Source organism: Schistocerca americana, chromosome 3, assembly GCF_021461395.2.
Source record: "Schistocerca americana isolate TAMUIC-IGC-003095 chromosome 3, iqSchAmer2.1, whole genome shotgun sequence".
Lineage (NCBI taxonomy): Eukaryota > Metazoa > Arthropoda > Insecta > Orthoptera > Acrididae > Schistocerca > Schistocerca americana.
Window position 1 is genome coordinate 301,300,674 of NC_060121.1, and position 17,790 is coordinate 301,318,463.

Here is a 17,790-nt window from a genome sequence, read left to right on the forward strand (position 1 = left end):
TCTAACCAAACGGTGTCCGCGAAGCGAGCCTGCGGACCTAGATGCAAGACTTTGGATTTCCGTTCGTTAAGGCGTGCACCGCAGGCGCTGGCATACCGGTGGACAAGCCGTCGCACGGTATCGAACTCTTCGTCGTTGTTGATAAGGACGCTGATATCGTCCGCATAGGCATGACAGACGGTCTTTGTATTCAGCGTTTGAAGACCCGGTAAGGTGACGGAAAACGTTTTCAGTAGTGGCTCTATAGCAATGGCGAAAAGAGTCGTGGAAAGCGGGCACCCTTGTCGCAAACCTTGTTGAATGGGCACAGGGGCTGTTAACTGGCCGTTGAATTTCACGCGGGAAGACGTATTGCAGATACAGTTCCTGATGATCTGTACGAAACGATGGTTGAAACCCAGTTTGTCCAGCGTTCGGAATAGAAATCCATGGTTAGTCCGATCAAATGCCTTATCGAAGTCAAAAAAGACTATTGCCAACGTGGTCTTGCAAATCCAAGTCAAATATGCAATATCTCGGTATTCGCACAGGGCGTCTATCATCGATCGACCAGTAACCACGTTCATGTGGTATGAACCAAGCACTTTACTAAGGACTGGCTTGAGCCTGGCATTCAGAATCCGAGTAAAGATTTTGAAATCTGCATTGAGTAGGGTGATTGGTCGCAAGTTATTGAGTGAAGTCCCTGGTGACGGTTTGGAGACTAAGACTATCAGGCCCTCAGTGAACTGCGATGGAAAAGCAGTATTCGTTAACAATTCATTATACATGATAGTCAGTTCGTCGCCGAAAACATCCCAATACCGGAGATAAAATTCAACCGGCAAACCGTCTGATCCTGCAGCTTTTCCTTTCGCCGCAGACGTAATGATTGACTTCACTTCGAAGTTAGTTATGTTGGCCAGGAGCAGTGCGTGGTCGTCCGGATCCACCGATGCCGTAATGTTAGACAAAAATTCCTCTCCCGCCTCTACATCTGTGTCAGGCACTGAGTAAAGTTGCCGAAAATGATTCCGGATAAAAGCCTTAAGCTCGCCTTGCTCATCATAAACACGACCATCGTCATCTGTCAGTTGAGTAATGATTTTTTGTCTGCCTCTTTTAGCTTCCCGTATTACGTGGTACAAGGACGCTGACTCGTTAAAGGTGTCATCGAAAGCGCGTGCCCTGACTTGGGCTCCTGCCAGAGACTCACGAACCAATGCGGTGATTTTGGCTTTGGTACGTTTAATGCGAAGGAGATTGCCAGGCAGTGCAGAGGAATCGTTGTACAACTGGCGGAGAGCGGTAAAATAAAATTCCAACGTCTGTTTCTTCCAGTACGCCGTAGCCCTGGCAAACTGACAAATACATTTCTTTATGTGCGGCTTCACTAACTCCGTCCACCAATGAACACGCTCCCTATATCGTTGTCGTCGCTGGAGGCACCATTGCCACGTTGCAATAAGATCCTTCTTCAGGTCGCCGTCGTTCAACAGGGCGACGTTCAGTTGCCAGACGCCTCGACCCAAAAAGGTTTTCTGCGAGACATGCCGAAGCGTGATGTGATACGCACAGTGGTCGCTAAAATTAACAGGCCATATTTCACAATCCCTGGCAGCGCTTAAAATGTCTTTAGATACATAAAACCTATCCAGACGACTAGCGGAGGCAGCGGTAACATAAGTATATCCGGCGACTTGCGGGCGAAGTGAGCACCAGGTATCTTGTAAGTCCAGCCCATCAATTAAATCTCGCAACTCCAAACAAAAATTAAAATTCGGACACTGGTCTTCTCTGCGTACAACACAATTAAAATCGCCGCCCAATAAAATCCTCGAACAACCACAGGATAATAATGGTACAATTTCATCGCGATAAAAAACACTCCTATCCCTTCGGCCTGTAGATCCAGTCGGGGCGTAGACGTTGATCAAAAGCAAATCTTCGAATTGTACGACAATCCCTCTACCCGTTTCTAAAATCGCTCGAGGTCTGCAAGTGATGCCCGCTTTGTACAAAATTGCAGTCCCTGCCTCATCGCCGATATTGATGATGGCCTCATAGCCCGTGACATTCCCGACCTTGGGTGTGACGACTTCTTGTAAGAAAACGATATCTATATCGGCGGCGTACATATAGTCAGTCAAACATTTTAATTTGACATCAGATGTTATTCGATTTATATTAGCAGTTGCAATTTTGTAATCCCGCATAAGAAAGGGCAATACTATGTTATTGCGTATCGTCGGCCCAGGACGGCTGCGTGCTCGACCCCGGCGGGGGAGTGGTATCCATAAAAGCATCGGGTCCAGAACTGTCGACATGCATCACCACATCGGTCTCCTCTGAATGCTGCACGACCTGTACTCCATCGTCTGTAACGATTCTCTCACATTCATCGGTCCGGAACTGCTTGATTGTACGTTGCAGTTTCTGTTCAAGAGTACGAGTTTCCTCGTCACTCTGCTTACGGACCGATTTCTTTTGTCGTCCTTTCTTCTGAGGACGGACGTCCTCAACGTGTTCGTTGATGTCGGGTTTCGCAGCGGTAAGAGTAGCACCCGCGGGAGACTGTTCGTTGCCGGAAACTGCGCTTAGCGGAGAAGACACTTCAAGGGGATGGGAAACTCGCGGCTGGTTACCAGAGTCCTCAGGTGGAAGACTCTCCGCAGATGGGTGCAGATGTTGATTGGGCAATCCTGGCGGAAGTTCCACACGGACCACGCCAGCATCAGAAGGGCGCGAATTTCCGGCCCCGTCGATTGCAGAGTTGTCCACGTCAGAATCAACGGGCAGTCGGCTCGCCGTAGCTGTGTTTACATCGGCGGCGGTCACGTCAGGCACAACCTCAGCCGCGTGCAGCTGTGGCGCGCTAACGACAGACGGACCGACGAGGCTCTCGGCATACGTCGGCCTATTGCCAACCTGCCCTGCTGCAAGGGCATCGCGTTGTCGCAAAACACGACGCACTGGTTTAGCACGGGGACACGCGGCCTTCAGATGGTCCGTAGAGCCACAAAGTACACAAGTACGTGGTTGCCCCTCGTACATAACGAGTGCCCGGAAGCCTTGTATCACGACATTCGACGGGATATGCTTCGAGAGGTCAATTCGCGCTACCCTGACACCATTATCCACATTGAAGTGTTTAAGTCCACTCCACTGCTCTTGGTGAATGTCCAATACGTTCCCATACTGGGACAGACATTGCCGAATACGTGCAAGTTCAATTTCAAATGGTAGGTTGAACACACGGACCGTGCGCAGACCTAACCCAGCATGGGTAACGACAACTTTACAAATTTCACCATCAGAATTAACGAACTCGGCAGTACCCTTAGTTAAGTCCATTACACGTAAACAAGGCTCGTCACTAACAAGTTTCACGTAGACAGCATTCGCCAGGAAATCGTATGAAAATCCTAAAACGTCCTCGTCTGTAAGACTCAATCTGTCGAAGAAGAAATCGACTAATTCGTGGACCTGTGGTCGGCTAAAACCGAACGGGAATTGGAAACGCAACGTGTAACGGCGTAACTGATCATCCATGGCAAAGGCCATGATGTACTTACAAGGCTCAACCAGCTGCAGGCGCCGCCAAACACGCGCGGAGCGAGCACTCCGGCACGTCTGCACACGGCCGCTGCTGCGGCGGAACTGTCGTACCACTGAGTTACACCCCCGCCAGAGCAAGTACATCTGGGACGAGTGCCTCGTGGATCCTACTGTCATTATTTCTTAGGTTTGAACGGTACAGTAAGTGTTGGAGGAACCTATTCATGACAAGACCTAAGCAGCGTCGACTCCGTGGCGCAACGGTAGCGCGTCTGACTCCAGATCAGAAGGTTGCGTGTTCAAATCACGTCGGGGTCACAATGAAATTTTCGTTTACGGAAGCCATAGGCGAGTATGTCAGTTTAATCAGATACCAAACGATTACGGAGAACGGACGAACAGAACTTGCTTGAAAAAAGCTACTAGTGCAATTTTCGCGTTCTGACATTAAGGTGAAGGCGCCGACTCGCACGTTCTCCAGGCGCGAAGTGTCTAGTATTTTTGATATTTATATCGTTTAACGCTAATATATAACTGAGAGATAATGATTACGCAATATTTTGCTCGATTAGACGTCTTTAGCCAGGCAGAGTATAATACTTTTCCTTAAGTTATGGGAACAGAAAGGTCGTGAAAGGTGGTATAGCTCAGTCGTAGAGCATTCGACTGCAGATCGAGAGGTCCCCGGTTCAATCCCGGGTGCCCCCTTCATTTTTCAGTATCTCTAAAAAACAAATGACGATTGTCGCGGTGAGTTGCAAATGCATGTTTGAGATGCACCCTGCACGCCATACCGAAGGCTTTGGAGCAACATTTCAATGGGGGGGGATCGCAGCCCAGAGTCTTGCAGGTCATCGTCCTCCCGCCATGAGGTCGAACTGTACGAAATCCACTTGCTTGGCGGAAGAATCTTGTACACTGAATTTTGTAGAATATGGTGATAGGCAAGTGTTTTCTTGTACCGCTGCACGGAGAAACAAATATTGGAGGAGCTGGGATTTGAACCCAGGACTTTCTGCATGCGAAGCAGACACTCTACCACTGAGTTACACCCCCGCCAGAGCAAGTACATCTGGGACGAGTGCCTCGTGGATCCTACTGTCATTATTTCTTAGGTTTGAACGGTACAGTAAGTGTTGGAGGAACCTATTCATGACAAGACCTAAGCAGCGTCGACTCCGTGGCGCAACGGTAGCGCGTCTGACTCCAGATCAGAAGGTTGCGTGTTCAAATCACGTCGGGGTCACAATGAAATTTTCGTTTACGGAAGCCATAGGCGAGTATGTCAGTTTAATCAGATACCAAACGATTACGGAGAACGGACGAACAGAACTTGCTTGAAAAAAGCTACTAGTGCAATTTTCGCGTTCTGACATTAAGGTGAAGGCGCCGACTCGCACGTTCTCCAGGCGCGAAGTGTCTAGTATTTTTGATATTTATATCGTTTAACGCTAATATATAACTGAGAGATAATGATTACGCAATATTTTGCTCGATTAGACGTCTTTAGCCAGGCAGAGTATAATACTTTTCCTTAAGTTATGGGAACAGAAAGATCGTGAAAGGGGGTATAGCTCAGTCGTAGAGCATTCGACTGCAGATCGAGAGGTCCCCGGTTCAATCCCGGGTGCCCCCTTCATTTTTCAGTATCTCGAAAAAACAAATGACGATTGTCGCGGTGAGTTGCAAATGCATGTTTGAGATGCACCCTGCACGCCATACCGAAGGCTTTGGAGCAACATTTCAATGGGGGGGATCGCAGCCCAGAGTCTTGCAGGTCATCGTCCTCCCGCCATGAGGTCGAACTGTACGAAATCCACTTGCTTGGCGGAAGAATCTTGTACACTGAATTTTGTAGAATATGGTGATAGGCAAAAGTTTTCTTGTACCGCTGCACGGAGAAACAAAAATTGGAGGAGCTGGGATTTGAACCCAGGACTTTCTGCATGCGAAGCAGACACTCTACCACTGAGTTACACCCCCGCCAGAGCAAGTACATCTGGGACGAGTGCCTCGTGGATCCTACTGTCATTATTTCTTAGGTTTGAACGGTACAGTAAGTGTTGGAGGAACCTATTCATGACAAGACCTAAGCAGCGTCGACTCCGTGGCGCAACGGTAGCGCGTCTGACTCCAGATCAGAAGGTTGCGTGTTCAAATCACGTCGGGGTCACAAAGAAATTTTCGTTTACGGAAGCCATAGGCGAGTATGTCAGTTTAATCAGATACCAAACGATTACGGAGAACGGACGAACAGAACTTGCTTGAAAAAAGCTACTAGTGCAATTTTCGCGTTCTGACATTAAGGTGAAGGCGCCGACTCGCACGTTCTCCAGGCGCGAAGTGTCTAGTATTTTTGATATTTATATCGTTTAACGCTAATATATAACTGAGAGATAATGATTACGCAATATTTTGCTCGATTAGACGTCTTTAGCCAGGCAGAGTATAATACTCTTCCTTAAGTTATGGGAACAGAAAGATCGTGAAAGGGGGTATAGCTCAGTCGTAGAGCAATCGACTGCAGATCGAGAGGTCCCCGGTTCAATCCCGGGTGCCCCCTTCATTTTTCAGTATCTCGAAAAAACAAATGACGATTGTCGCGGTGAGTTGCAAATGCATGTTTGAGATGCACCCTGCACGCCATACCGAAGGCTTTAGAGCAACATTTCAATGGGGGGGATCGCAGCCCAGAGTCTTGCAGGTCATCGTCCTCCCGCCATGAGGTCGAACTGTACGAAATCCACTTGCTTGGCGGAAGAATCTTGTACACTGAATTTTGTAGAATATGGTGATAGGCAAAAGTTTTCTTGTACCGCTGCACGGAGAAACAAAAATTGGAGGAGCTGGGATTTGAACCCAGGACTTTCTGCATGCGAAGCAGACACTCTACCACTGAGTTACACCCCCGCCAGAGCAAGTACATCTGGGACGAGTGCCTCGTGGATCCTACTGTCATTATTTCTTAGGTTTGAACGGTACAGTAAGTGTTGGAGGAACCTATTCATGACAAGACCTAAGCAGCGTCGACTCCGTGGCGCAACGGTAGCGCGTCTGACTCCAGATCAGAAGGTTGCGTGTTCAAATCACGTCGGGGTCACAATGAAATTTTCGTTTACGGAAGCCATAGGCGAGTATGTCAGTTTAATCAGATACCAAACGATTACGGAGAACGGACGAACAGAACTTGCTTGAAAAAAGCTACTAGTGCAATTTTCGCGTTCTGACATTAAGGTGAAGGCGCCGACTCGCACGTTCTCCAGGCGCGAAGTGTCTAGTATTTTTGATATTTATATCGTTTAACGCTAATATATAACTCAGAGATAATGATTACGCAATATTTTGCTCGATTAGACGTCTTTAGCCAGGCAGAGTATAATACTTTTCCTTAAGTTATGGGAACAGAAAGATCGTGAAAGGGGGTATAGCTCAGTCGTAGAGCATTCGACTGCAGATCGAGAGGTCCCCGGTTCAATCCCGGGTGCCCCCTTCATTTTTCAGTATCTCGAAAAAACAAATGACGATTGTCGCGGTGAGTTGCAAATGCATGTTTGAGATGCACCCTGCACGCCATACCGAAGGCTTTGGAGCAACATTTCAATGGGGGGGATCGCAGCCCAGAGTCTTGCAGGTCATCGTCCTCCCGCCATGAGGTCGAACTGTACGAAATCCACTTGCTTGGCGGAAGAATCTTGTACACTGAATTTTGTAGAATATGGTGATAGGCAAAAGTTTTCTTGTACCGCTGCACGGAGAAACAAAAATTGGAGGAGCTGGGATTTGAACCCAGGACTTTCTGCATGCGAAGCAGACACTCTACCACTGAGTTACACCCCCGCCAGAGCAAGTACATCTGGGACGAGTGCCTCGTGGATCCTACTGTCATTATTTCTTAGGTTTGAACGGTACAGTAAGTGTTGGAGGAACCTATTCATGACAAGACCTAAGCAGCGTCGACTCCGTGGCGCAACGGTAGCGCGTCTGACTCCAGATCAGAAGGTTGCGTGTTCAAATCACGTCGGGTCACAATGAAATTTTCGTTTACGGAAGCCATAGGCGAGTATGTCAGTTTAATCAGATACCAAACGATTACGGAGAACGGATGAACAGAACTTGCTTGAAAAAAGCTACTAGTGCAATTTTCGCGTTCTGACATTAAGGTGAAGGCGCCGACTCGCACGTTCTCCAGGCGCGAAGTGTCTAGTATTTTTGATATTTATATCGTTTAACGCTAATATATAACTGAGAGATAATGATTACGCAATATTTTGCTCGATTAGACGTCTTTAGCCAGGCAGAGTATAATACTTTTCCTTAAGTTATGGGAACAGAAAGCTCGTGAAAGGGGGTATAGCTCAGTCGACAGCCGGCGGACGCGGTAGCGGTCGGACGTGCTGTGCTGCGCGCCGCGCCGTCGCTGTTTACGTGTGGTGAGTCGCTGCGCTTGCTTCAGTGTCTACCAGTGTTTTGGTGTGATCTGCAAATGAACTCGATTTCGTGATGTCTCAACCGAGTAGGAAAGACACACTGAAGTTTACTTTTGACAGAAATTTTGTCCGACTTAAATCTTTTGAAGTTGAGCAATGGTTAGAAGATGAAGTAAAGATAGGACTTGAGGACATAATCGGGATACATCTTTCGATTGTCAGTAGCACCGTTTTCGTTAAATTAGCTCGATCAGAGATGTGTGAGAAAATCGTTGAATCTTGTGGTGGTATCCTAAAGTTTAAACATAGTGATGGAAATGTGGGAGAAGTTGCTGTTTCGCATGCCGGCCTAGGAATACGGACTGTTAGAATTTTTGAACTTCCATTTGAAATAACCAGTGAACAGATCAACGCAGTGCTCTGTCCGTACGGTAAAATCATAAGCAATTTGCGGAACGTTGGTCTAGCGCACATAAGTTCCCGGTTCTTAATGGGGTGCGGCAATTGAAAATCGAGCTGCAGAAGCACATCCCGTCTTATGTAAACGTATGCGGGTATCGTGCGATAGTCATGTACGATGATCAGCCTCGAACGTGTGCCGCATGCAACTCGACGGGTCACGTGCGTGCCGAATGCATGCAGAGGCGAGTGGCGCAGCTGCCTGCCGGCGAGGCTGCCAGGCCCCCCGCGATGACATCACTGCCTGTGACGTACGTCGCCGCAGCGCGTGGGCTTCCGGCTCTATCCACGGTCACCGAAGTCAGTGAAAATACTGTAATGCCTGCGACAGTGACGCGAATGGAGACTGTTGCAACGCCGGAAGCGACCCCACCTAAACCCATAGAAATATCGCCGTCCGTCGTAGTCACAGAAGAACAGCCATCCGACATGCCAACGGCTGCGTCCCCATCGGCCGCTGCTACTCCACGGGGGGAATCTCCAGCAGGTTCCGATCAAGGCCCACAAAATCATACGTCTCCCAGAAAAACTAAAAAACGGAGAGTTGCCCGCCAGGGTGCAGAACAGATGGCACCGGTTCTGCGCGAAAAGGCTAAACAGATAGGTGAACAACTCAGTGACAAAGCATCTGATAGCACAAACCATGATCATCCCTCAGCCAGTTTACCATCAGTCATTGACAATGTCTCAGATGCTCTACCTCTGAACCCCGAACAGTCAGCTCAACTCCGAGCCGACTGTGATGTCCGCATGGTCAAACTCTATCCTGCTCACGAGTCGGTAACGCCCTCAACACAGCCACCGCCAACTAGTTGGGCAGACGATACAGAATCCACTGCCGACGTCGACAGTATGGATACTTCCGAAGCGGTGACAGCCGTAACTTCAGTCTCTAAAGACGACGATGTTAATGAGAAAGCTAACGCCTCGACGGAGTCTACCGCGCAAAAAGAGCGCATGACTGCTCCCTTCTCAAACGGAGAATATTTTTAACTCTGCCTTTAAAGTGACTGTCAATACATGTTTTTGTTATCTGGAATTGCTTCCAAAGTGCTTTTACGACGTGACTTGTATTTCCAGCGTTATTTCTGTTTGATATCGGACTGGTTTTAGGTCTTGTTTCTGTTTAGTCCACCACAATTCCGCCACAGGCCTATCGACTTGCTACTCTCAATATTAATAAGATACGCAGCGCTCTTAAACTACAACATTTAAAAGACTTTTTATATGCAGCTGACGTAGACATTTTGTTTGTACAAGAAGTAGCAGAGATCGGACTTGATTGCATACCAGGTTATAATGTCATCACTAATCCTGGGGCCGGTTGCGAATTAGGTACAGCTTTTATTGTGAAGGAAGGTATCATTATTCATGACGTCACGAAACTGCCGAACAGTAGGGGCATTGCGGGCACTTTTTATAACAACAGACTAATTAATGTATATGCCCCATCCGGTTCCAGTAATAGACGTCAAAGAGCAGAATTCTTTAAAGAAGAAATAGTTCCTCTCTTTGGCGTCCGCCACGACAATGTCATCTTCGGAGGCGACTTTAACTGTGTCATCAGTGCAAAGGACCAAACTCCCAATCTTAACAAATCACTTGAACTGGAACGAATTGTACGAGACTTGCGCTTAGTTGACTCTTGGGACCTCAAGCATGGTGCAGCACCTGGGTTTACCCATATCACGACCCATTCGGCAAGCCGTCTCGATCGCATTTATGTCACACCCACTTTGAGGAATAACATTCTGCAATCAGAAGTATGGCCAGTGGCGTTCTCAGATCATGCTGCATACATCTGTACTATCACTCTCGACCGACAACGGACGTGTCGATACAGGGGCCTGTGGAAATTAAATGTTTCACATCTACAAGACTCGGCGTGTCAAGAAGCCTTCCTCAATACCTGGCGAGAATGTGAGCACAGATTTGCCTCTTATAATTCGGCCATTGATTGGTGGCTCAGGTGCGCCAAACCTAAAATTAGGTGGTGCTTCATGAACTACGCACGGGAAAAGGGCTTTTGGCTTCAAAGGACGATCAATTTCTATTTTCATTGTCTGCGGGAACTGTATATGCTCGGCACTTCGGCTGTCGAGAATTGTCAACGAATTAAGAAAATCCAGGCCAAAATCCTAACCCTAAGGAGGACGCAGCTAGAAGGCTACAAAGTCAGGTCACGGGTCCAGACTACTGTCCACCAAGAACTCACCTCAGTCTACCATATGATCCAAGAAAGTAGGAAAGGGTCCCGTAAAATACTGACGGAGTTAATTGCTGAGGATGGCGCAACGCTGACTACGCACAACGAGATTAAAGCGGCGGTGCTAAACTACTTCACCACCTTGATGTCCAATAAAGAAGTTAACGTGCAAGCGCAGGATGCTCTTTTGAATAATTTGCGCAACAGAGTCAGTCTCGTGGACGCGGAAAAGCTATTAGACGTGGCAACCGAAGAAGACGTGGAATATGTACTCTGGGAAAGTGCCAAGAATAAATCCCCCGGACCTGACGGAATTCCCGCCGAATTCTATCAAAAATTCTGGAACACCATAAAGGCGAAGATCACTTGCATCTGTAACGAACTTCTAGACCACAACAACGTGATCCCCACCAGCTTCTGTGACGGCATTGTCGTTCTAATTAAAAAAAACTCAGGCAGAGCAAACGTAAAAAAACTACGACCGATAACGCTGCTCAACAGCGACTATAAAATCTTTGCGAGACTTTTGGCCCACAGGCTTAAATCTACAATGACCAGTATCATTGGCCCTTACCAGACCAGTGTGGGAAAGGATCGGAAAATTCAACAGACTTTGTGCGACTACCGTGATTTAATCTCCATTGCGGAAGTCTGTAAGCTGAAATGTGCCATCATGTCCTTGGACTTCGACAAAGCCTTTGACAGGGTCAACCACCAGTATCTCTTTCGTACCATGTATTCGATGGGCTTTCCACCTGGGTTCGTCGCAATTATACAACAGATGGTAGCGAATAATTTATCCAGAGTCATCATCAATGGCCAACCTACCCGAGCGATTGAGATAGCCAGTTCCGTCAGGCAGGGCTGCCCAATGTCCATGGCGCTTTTTGCGATTGCCATTGAGCCTTTGTTAGCTACCCTGACGCAAAGTTTACAGGGCGTCGTCATACATGGCTCCCGAGTAGTGTGCAAGGCGTATGCAGACGATGTCGGTTTCCTTGTACTAAATAGAACTGAAGTGGAGACCGCACTACAGCTAGTCAGGCAATATGAGCAAGCGTCGGGTGCACAACTAAACTGGACAAAGTCTGGAATATTCAATATTGGCCGCGGCCTAGGATCACACCCTCACGGACAACTACGTCAGCTGAAGATCTTCAAGTGTCTTGGAATTGATTTTCAGAGTAACATTCGGCACACCATTGCAACCAACTATAGAAAGCTTCTACGGACTATTCGTGCCAGCATACGAGAACACAGTGTACGAAAACTAAATGAAATTCAGAAAGTAACGGTCGCAAATGTATACCTCACCTCGAAACTCAATTATATCGCTCAAGTTTTACCAATGTCTACACTCACTGCAAAACGAATTATGTCAGCTTTAGGACAGTTTGTCAGCCATCACCACATTTTTAAAGTCCAGTTTGACATCTTAACGCTTGCCACAAAAAATGGTGGCTTAAATCTTGTCGATGTTGGAAAGAAGGCGCAAGCTTTATACATATCAAAAACTTTCCACCAATGGAAACACTCAGCTGATAGTCTCGCTGCTCACCTGCTTACTGAGATAGCTCCCGCCGACCTCAGTCCACCCATCACGGTGCAACATATTCCAAACGGACTTTACCACTTAAAATGGTTTTTACTGGAGTACAGTTATGTACAAACAAGGATCCCCGAACAGGAAATGACGACAGTGAAACACGTTTACCAGGAACTTCTAAAAGATAAGAAGAAAAATAACATCGAAGAAAAATACAACCTTTTCGACTGGAAGGTAATCTGGGAGAACATCCATTGTCCGTACTTGCCGTCAACAATGAAAGCCACTTGGTATTTCGCAGTTAACAGAAAATTGGCCACTAACTCCAAACTACATAACATACACCTCGCAGAATCACCTTTGTGCACAACGTGTAATTTAATAGATACTGATGAACACAGGTTTGTGTGCGACAACGTAAAAGATATATGGGAATATATCACGAACAAATTAGCACTCATCAGTCGAACATCGCCCAGATACATAACCCCTGCTGCCTTTCTGACGCCGGACGATACCCCGTACCCACGGACGAGAAGGAACGCTCTAAACTGGTTAAAAGCCGCTACTGTACATTACTTATTTACAAAAGCAGAAAAGAGTAAAGAAGACTTCTGGGTCTATCTTACAACTCACCACCATATACTAATGAAAACGAAAAACTATAAGGATAACTTCGCTAACTACCTGCTCAAAACTATAACGTAAAAACAAAGTGACTGCTAGATCAATTGTTTGAATTTCATGTTAACGAACATTCAGCAGATACTCACTCAAGATAAGACGGACCATCAATACGGCGAATACTACGTCATGTTGACCGAACCACGAGTTACAAACACCTCTGAAGTAATCGATTGGCAAGATTTCAAGCTTCATTTTGCAAGAAGAAGAATATTCAGTTTTCTGTTTTCGAGAAATACTTTAGTTCTCTTTCAATTTCGCAGAGTTCAAAACAAAGCTTTTCTATTTTCGAAGAAATGGATTTTCACTTTCCTTTTAACTTCCTTGACGTTTTCTGTTACCACGAGGCAATGGAGCCGCAATAAATTTCAGTTCCTATTTACTTCCTATGGATGCTTGTATCTGAACGACGCATGTAATCCACAACGTTTTTCATTTTCCTTCAATTAAAGGCCTTTGATGCCGCGCAGACGAAGGCGACTAAATGGCGAGCAGAAGGACGGACTATAAGGGGTGGATGGAGGCCCGGTAACAAAAAAAAAAAAAAAAAAAAAAAAAAAAAAAAAAAAGTCGTAGAGCATTCGACTGCAGATCGAGAGGTCCCCGGTTCAATCCCGGGTGCCCCCTTCATTTTTCAGTATCTCGAAAAAACAAATGACGATTGTCGCGGTGAGTTGCAAATGCATGTTTGAGATGCACCCTGCACGCCATACCGAAGGCTTTGGAGCAACATTTCAATGGGGGGGATCGCAGCCCAGAGTCTTGCAGGTCATCGTCCTCCCGCCATGAGGTCGAACTGTACGAAATCCACTTGCTTGGCGGAAGAATCTTGTACACTGAATTTTGTAGAATATGGTGATAGGCAAAAGTTTTCTTGTACCGCTGCACGGAGAAACAAAAATTGGAGGAGCTGGGATTTGAACCCAGGACTTTCTGCATGCGAAGCAGACACTCTACCACTGAGTTACACCCCCGCCAGAGCAAGTACATCTGGGACGAGTGCCTCGTGTATCCTACTGTCATTATTTCTTAGGTTTGAACGGTACAGTAAGTGTTGGAGGAACCTATTCATGACAAGACCTAAGCAGCGTCGACTCCGTGGCGCAACGGTAGCGCGTCTGACTCCAGATCAGAAGGTTGCGTGTTCAAATCACGTCGAGGTCACAATGAAATTTTCGTTTACGGAAGCCATAGGCGAGTACGTCTGTTTAATCAGATACCAAACGATTACGGAGAACGGACGAACAGAACTTGCTTGAAAAAAGCTACTAGTGCAATTTTCGCGTTCTGACATTAAGGTGAAGGCGCCGACTCGCACGTTCTCCAGGCGCGAAGTGTCTAGTATTTTTGATATTTATATCGTTTAACGCTAATATATAACTGAGAGATAATGATTACGCAATATTTTGCTCGATTAGACGTCTTTAGCCAGGCAGAGTATAATACTTTTCCTTAAGTAATGGGAACAGAAAGATCGTGAAAGGGGGTATAGCTCAGTCGTAGAGCATTCGACTGCAGATCGAGAGGTCCCCTGTTCAATCCCGGGTGCCCCCTTCATTTTTCAGTATCTCGAAAAAACAAATGACGATTGTCGCGGTGAGTTGCAAATGCATGTTTGAGATGCACCCTGCACGCCATACCGAAGGCTTTGGAGCAACATTTCAATGGGGGGGATCGCAGCCCAGAGTCTTGCAGGTCATCGTCCTCCCGCCATGAGGTCGAACTGTACGAAATCCACTTGCTTGGCGGAAGAATCTTGTACACTGAATTTTGTAGAATATGGTGATAGGCAAAAGTTTTCTTGTACCGCTGCACGGAGAAACAAAAATTGGAGGAGCTGGGATTTGAACCCAGGACTTTCTGCATGCGAAGCAGACACTCTACCACTGAGTTACACCCCCGCCAGAGCAAGTACATCTGGGACGAGTGCCTCGTGGATCCTACTGTCATTATTTCTTAGGTTTGAACGGTACAGTAAGTGTTGGAGGAACCTATTCATGACAAGACCTAAGCAGCGTCGACTCCGTGGCGCAACGGTAGCGCGTCTGACTCCAGATCAGAAGGTTGCGTGTTCAAATCACGTCGGGGTCACAATGAAATTTTCGTTTACGGAAGCCATAGGCGAGTATGTCAGTTTAATCAGATACCAAACGATTACGGAGAACGGACGAACAGAACTTGCTTGAAAAAAGCTACTAGTGCAATTTTCGCGTTCTGACATTAAGGTGAAGGCGCCGACTCGCACGTTCTCCAGGCGCGAAGTGTCTAGTATTTTTGATATTTATATCGTTTAACGCTAATATATAACTGAGAGATAATGATTACGCAATATTTTGCTCGATTAGACGTCTTTAGCCAGGCAGAGTATAATACTTTTCCTTAAGTTATGGGAACAGAAAGATCGTGAAAGGGGGTATAGCTCAGTCGTAGAGCATTCGACTGCAGATCGAGAGGTCACTGGTTCAATCCCGGGTGCCCCCTTCATTTTTCAGTATCTCGAAAAAACAAATGACGATTGTCGCGGTGAGTTGCAAATGCATGTTTGAGATGCACCCTGCACGCCATACCGAAGGCTTTGGAGCAACATTTCAATGGGGGGGATCGCAGCCCAGAGTCTTGCAGGTCATCGTCCTCCCGCCATGAGGTCGAACTGTACGAAATCCACTTGCTTGGCGGAAGAATCTTGTACACTGAATTTTGTAGAATATGGTGATAGGCAAAAGTTTTCTTGTACCGCTGCACGGAGAAACAAAAATTGGAGGAGCTGGGATTTGAACCCAGGACTTTCTGCACGCGAAGCAGACACTCTACCACTGAGTTACACCCCCGCCAGAGCAAGTACATCTGGGACGAGTGCCTCGTGGATCCTACTGTCATTATTTCTTAGGTTTGAACGGTACAGTAAGTGTTGGAGGAACCTATTCATGACAAGACCTAAGCAGCGTCGACTCCGTGGCGCAACGGTAGCGCGTCTGACTCCAGATCAGAAGGTTGCGTGTTCAAATCACGTCGGGGTCACAATGAAATTTTCGTTTACGGAAGCCATAGGCGAGTATGTCAGTTTAATCAGATACCAAACGATTACGGAGAACGGACGAACAGAACTTGCTTGAAAAAAGCTACTAGTGCAATTTTCGCGTTCTGACATTAAGGTGAAGGCGCCGACTCGCACGTTCTCCAGGCGCGAAGTGTCTAGTATTTTTGATATTTATATCGTTTAACGCTAATATATAACTGAGAGATAATGATTACGCAATATTTTGCTCGATTAGACGTCTTTAGCCAGGCAGAGTATAATACTTTTCCTTAAGTTATGGGAACAGAAAGATCGTGAAAGGGGGTGTAGCTCAGTCGTGGTTCCGCCGCAGCAGCGGCCGTGTGCAGACGTGCCGGAGTGCTCGCTCCGCGCGTGTTTGGCGGCGCCTGCAGCTGGTTGGGCCTTGTAAGTACATCATGGCCTTTGCCATGGATGATCAGTTACGCCGTTACACGTTGCGTTTCCAATTCCCGTTCGGTTTTAGCCGACCACAGGTCCACGAATTAGTCGATTTCTTCTTCGACAGGTTGAGTCTTACAGACGAGGAAGTTTTAGGATTTTCATACGATTTCCTGGCGAATGCTGTCTACGTGAAACTTGTTAGTGACGAGCCTTGTTTACGTGTAATGGACTTAACTAAGGGTACTGCCGAGTTCGTTAATTCTGATGGTGAAATTTGTAAAGTTGTCGTTACCCATGCTGGGTTAGGTCTGCGCACGGTCCGTGTGTTCAACCTACCATTTGAAATTGAACTTGCACGTATTCGGCAATGTCTGTCCCAGTATGGGAACGTATTGGACATTCACCAAGAGCAGTGGAGTGGACTTAAACACTTCAATGTGGATAATGGTGTCAGGGTAGCGCGAATTGACCTCTCGAAGCATATCCCGTCGAATGTCGTGATACAAGGCTTCCGGGCACTCGTTATGTACGAGGGGCAACCACGTACTTGTGTACTTTGTGGCTCTACGGACCATCTGAAGGCCGCGTGTCCCCGTGCTAAACCAGTGCGTCGTGTTTTGCGACAACGCGATGCCCTTGCAGCAGGGCAGGTTGGCAATAGGCCGACGTATGCCGAGAGCCTTGTCGGTCCGTCTGTCGTTAGCGCGCCACAGCTGCACGCGGCTGAGGTTGTGCCTGACGTGACCGCCGCCGAAGTAAACACAGCTACGGCGAGCCGACTGCCCGTTGATTCTGACGTGGACAACTCTGCAATCGACGGGGCCGGAAATTCGCGCCCTTCTGATGCTGGCGTGGTCCGTGTGGAACTTCCGCCAGGATTGCCCAATCAACATCTGTACCCATCTGCGGAGAGTCTTCCACCTGAGGACTCTGGTAACCAGCCGCGAGTTTCCCATCCCCTTGAAGTGTCTTCTCCACTAAGCGCAGTTTCCGGCAACGAACAGTCTCCCGCGGGTGCTACTCTTACCGCTGCGAAACCCGACATCAACGAACACGTTGAGGACGTCCGTCCTCAGAAGAAAGGACGACAAAAGAAATCGGTCCGTAAGCAGAGTGACGAGGAAACTCGTACTCTTGAACAGAAACTGCAACGTACAATCAAGCAGTTCCGGACCGATGAATGTGAGAGAATCGTTACAGACGATGGAGTACAGGTCGTGCAGCATTCAGAGGAGACCGATGTGGTGATGCATGTCGACAGTTCTGGACCCGATGCTTTTATGGATACCACTCCCCCGCCGGGGTCGAGCAAGCAGCCGTCCTGGGCCGACGATACGCAATAACATAGTATTGCCCTTTCTTATGCGGGATTACAAAATTGCAACTGCTAATATAAATCGAATAACATCTGATGTCAAATTAAAATGTTTGACTGACTATATGTACGCCGCCGATATAGATATCGTTTTCTTACAAGAAGTCGTCACACCCA

The 17,790-nt window shown here is 47.3% G+C and overlaps 21 non-coding genes across 21 annotated transcripts; 14 read left to right on the plus strand and 7 right to left on the minus strand.

Annotated features, from left to right (window-relative positions):
* The first annotated feature begins 3,783 nt into the window (after positions 1 to 3,783).
* On the plus strand, positions 3,784 to 3,855 carry Trnaw-cca. Its single transcript has one exon. It is a non-coding gene; the product is annotated as a tRNA-Trp (tRNA).
* A 318-nt stretch (positions 3,856 to 4,173) lies between these two features.
* Trnac-gca lies at positions 4,174 to 4,245 on the plus strand. Its single transcript has one exon. It is a non-coding gene; the product is annotated as a tRNA-Cys (tRNA).
* Positions 4,246 to 4,521: 276 nt separating this feature from the next.
* Positions 4,522 to 4,593, minus strand: Trnaa-cgc. Its single transcript has one exon. It is a non-coding gene; the product is annotated as a tRNA-Ala (tRNA).
* Positions 4,594 to 4,711: 118 nt separating this feature from the next.
* Positions 4,712 to 4,783, plus strand: Trnaw-cca. Its single transcript has one exon. It is a non-coding gene; the product is annotated as a tRNA-Trp (tRNA).
* A 318-nt stretch (positions 4,784 to 5,101) lies between these two features.
* On the plus strand, positions 5,102 to 5,173 carry Trnac-gca. The gene has a single exon. It is a non-coding gene; the product is annotated as a tRNA-Cys (tRNA).
* Positions 5,174 to 5,448: 275 nt separating this feature from the next.
* On the minus strand, positions 5,449 to 5,520 carry Trnaa-cgc. The gene has a single exon. It is a non-coding gene; the product is annotated as a tRNA-Ala (tRNA).
* Positions 5,521 to 5,638: 118 nt separating this feature from the next.
* On the plus strand, positions 5,639 to 5,710 carry Trnaw-cca. The gene has a single exon. It is a non-coding gene; the product is annotated as a tRNA-Trp (tRNA).
* A 318-nt stretch (positions 5,711 to 6,028) lies between these two features.
* Trnac-gca lies at positions 6,029 to 6,100 on the plus strand. Its single transcript has one exon. It is a non-coding gene; the product is annotated as a tRNA-Cys (tRNA).
* Positions 6,101 to 6,375: 275 nt separating this feature from the next.
* Positions 6,376 to 6,447, minus strand: Trnaa-cgc. The gene has a single exon. It is a non-coding gene; the product is annotated as a tRNA-Ala (tRNA).
* A 118-nt stretch (positions 6,448 to 6,565) lies between these two features.
* Positions 6,566 to 6,637, plus strand: Trnaw-cca. The gene has a single exon. It is a non-coding gene; the product is annotated as a tRNA-Trp (tRNA).
* A 318-nt stretch (positions 6,638 to 6,955) lies between these two features.
* Positions 6,956 to 7,027, plus strand: Trnac-gca. The gene has a single exon. It is a non-coding gene; the product is annotated as a tRNA-Cys (tRNA).
* Positions 7,028 to 7,302: 275 nt separating this feature from the next.
* On the minus strand, positions 7,303 to 7,374 carry Trnaa-cgc. Its single transcript has one exon. It is a non-coding gene; the product is annotated as a tRNA-Ala (tRNA).
* A 118-nt stretch (positions 7,375 to 7,492) lies between these two features.
* Trnaw-cca lies at positions 7,493 to 7,563 on the plus strand. Its single transcript has one exon. It is a non-coding gene; the product is annotated as a tRNA-Trp (tRNA).
* A 6,198-nt stretch (positions 7,564 to 13,761) lies between these two features.
* Positions 13,762 to 13,833, minus strand: Trnaa-cgc. The gene has a single exon. It is a non-coding gene; the product is annotated as a tRNA-Ala (tRNA).
* A 118-nt stretch (positions 13,834 to 13,951) lies between these two features.
* On the plus strand, positions 13,952 to 14,023 carry Trnaw-cca. Its single transcript has one exon. It is a non-coding gene; the product is annotated as a tRNA-Trp (tRNA).
* Positions 14,024 to 14,341: 318 nt separating this feature from the next.
* Trnac-gca lies at positions 14,342 to 14,413 on the plus strand. The gene has a single exon. It is a non-coding gene; the product is annotated as a tRNA-Cys (tRNA).
* Positions 14,414 to 14,688: 275 nt separating this feature from the next.
* Positions 14,689 to 14,760, minus strand: Trnaa-cgc. The gene has a single exon. It is a non-coding gene; the product is annotated as a tRNA-Ala (tRNA).
* A 118-nt stretch (positions 14,761 to 14,878) lies between these two features.
* Positions 14,879 to 14,950, plus strand: Trnaw-cca. The gene has a single exon. It is a non-coding gene; the product is annotated as a tRNA-Trp (tRNA).
* A 318-nt stretch (positions 14,951 to 15,268) lies between these two features.
* On the plus strand, positions 15,269 to 15,340 carry Trnac-gca. The gene has a single exon. It is a non-coding gene; the product is annotated as a tRNA-Cys (tRNA).
* A 275-nt stretch (positions 15,341 to 15,615) lies between these two features.
* On the minus strand, positions 15,616 to 15,687 carry Trnaa-cgc. The gene has a single exon. It is a non-coding gene; the product is annotated as a tRNA-Ala (tRNA).
* Positions 15,688 to 15,805: 118 nt separating this feature from the next.
* On the plus strand, positions 15,806 to 15,877 carry Trnaw-cca. The gene has a single exon. It is a non-coding gene; the product is annotated as a tRNA-Trp (tRNA).
* Positions 15,878 to 17,790: the final 1,913 nt, after the last annotated feature.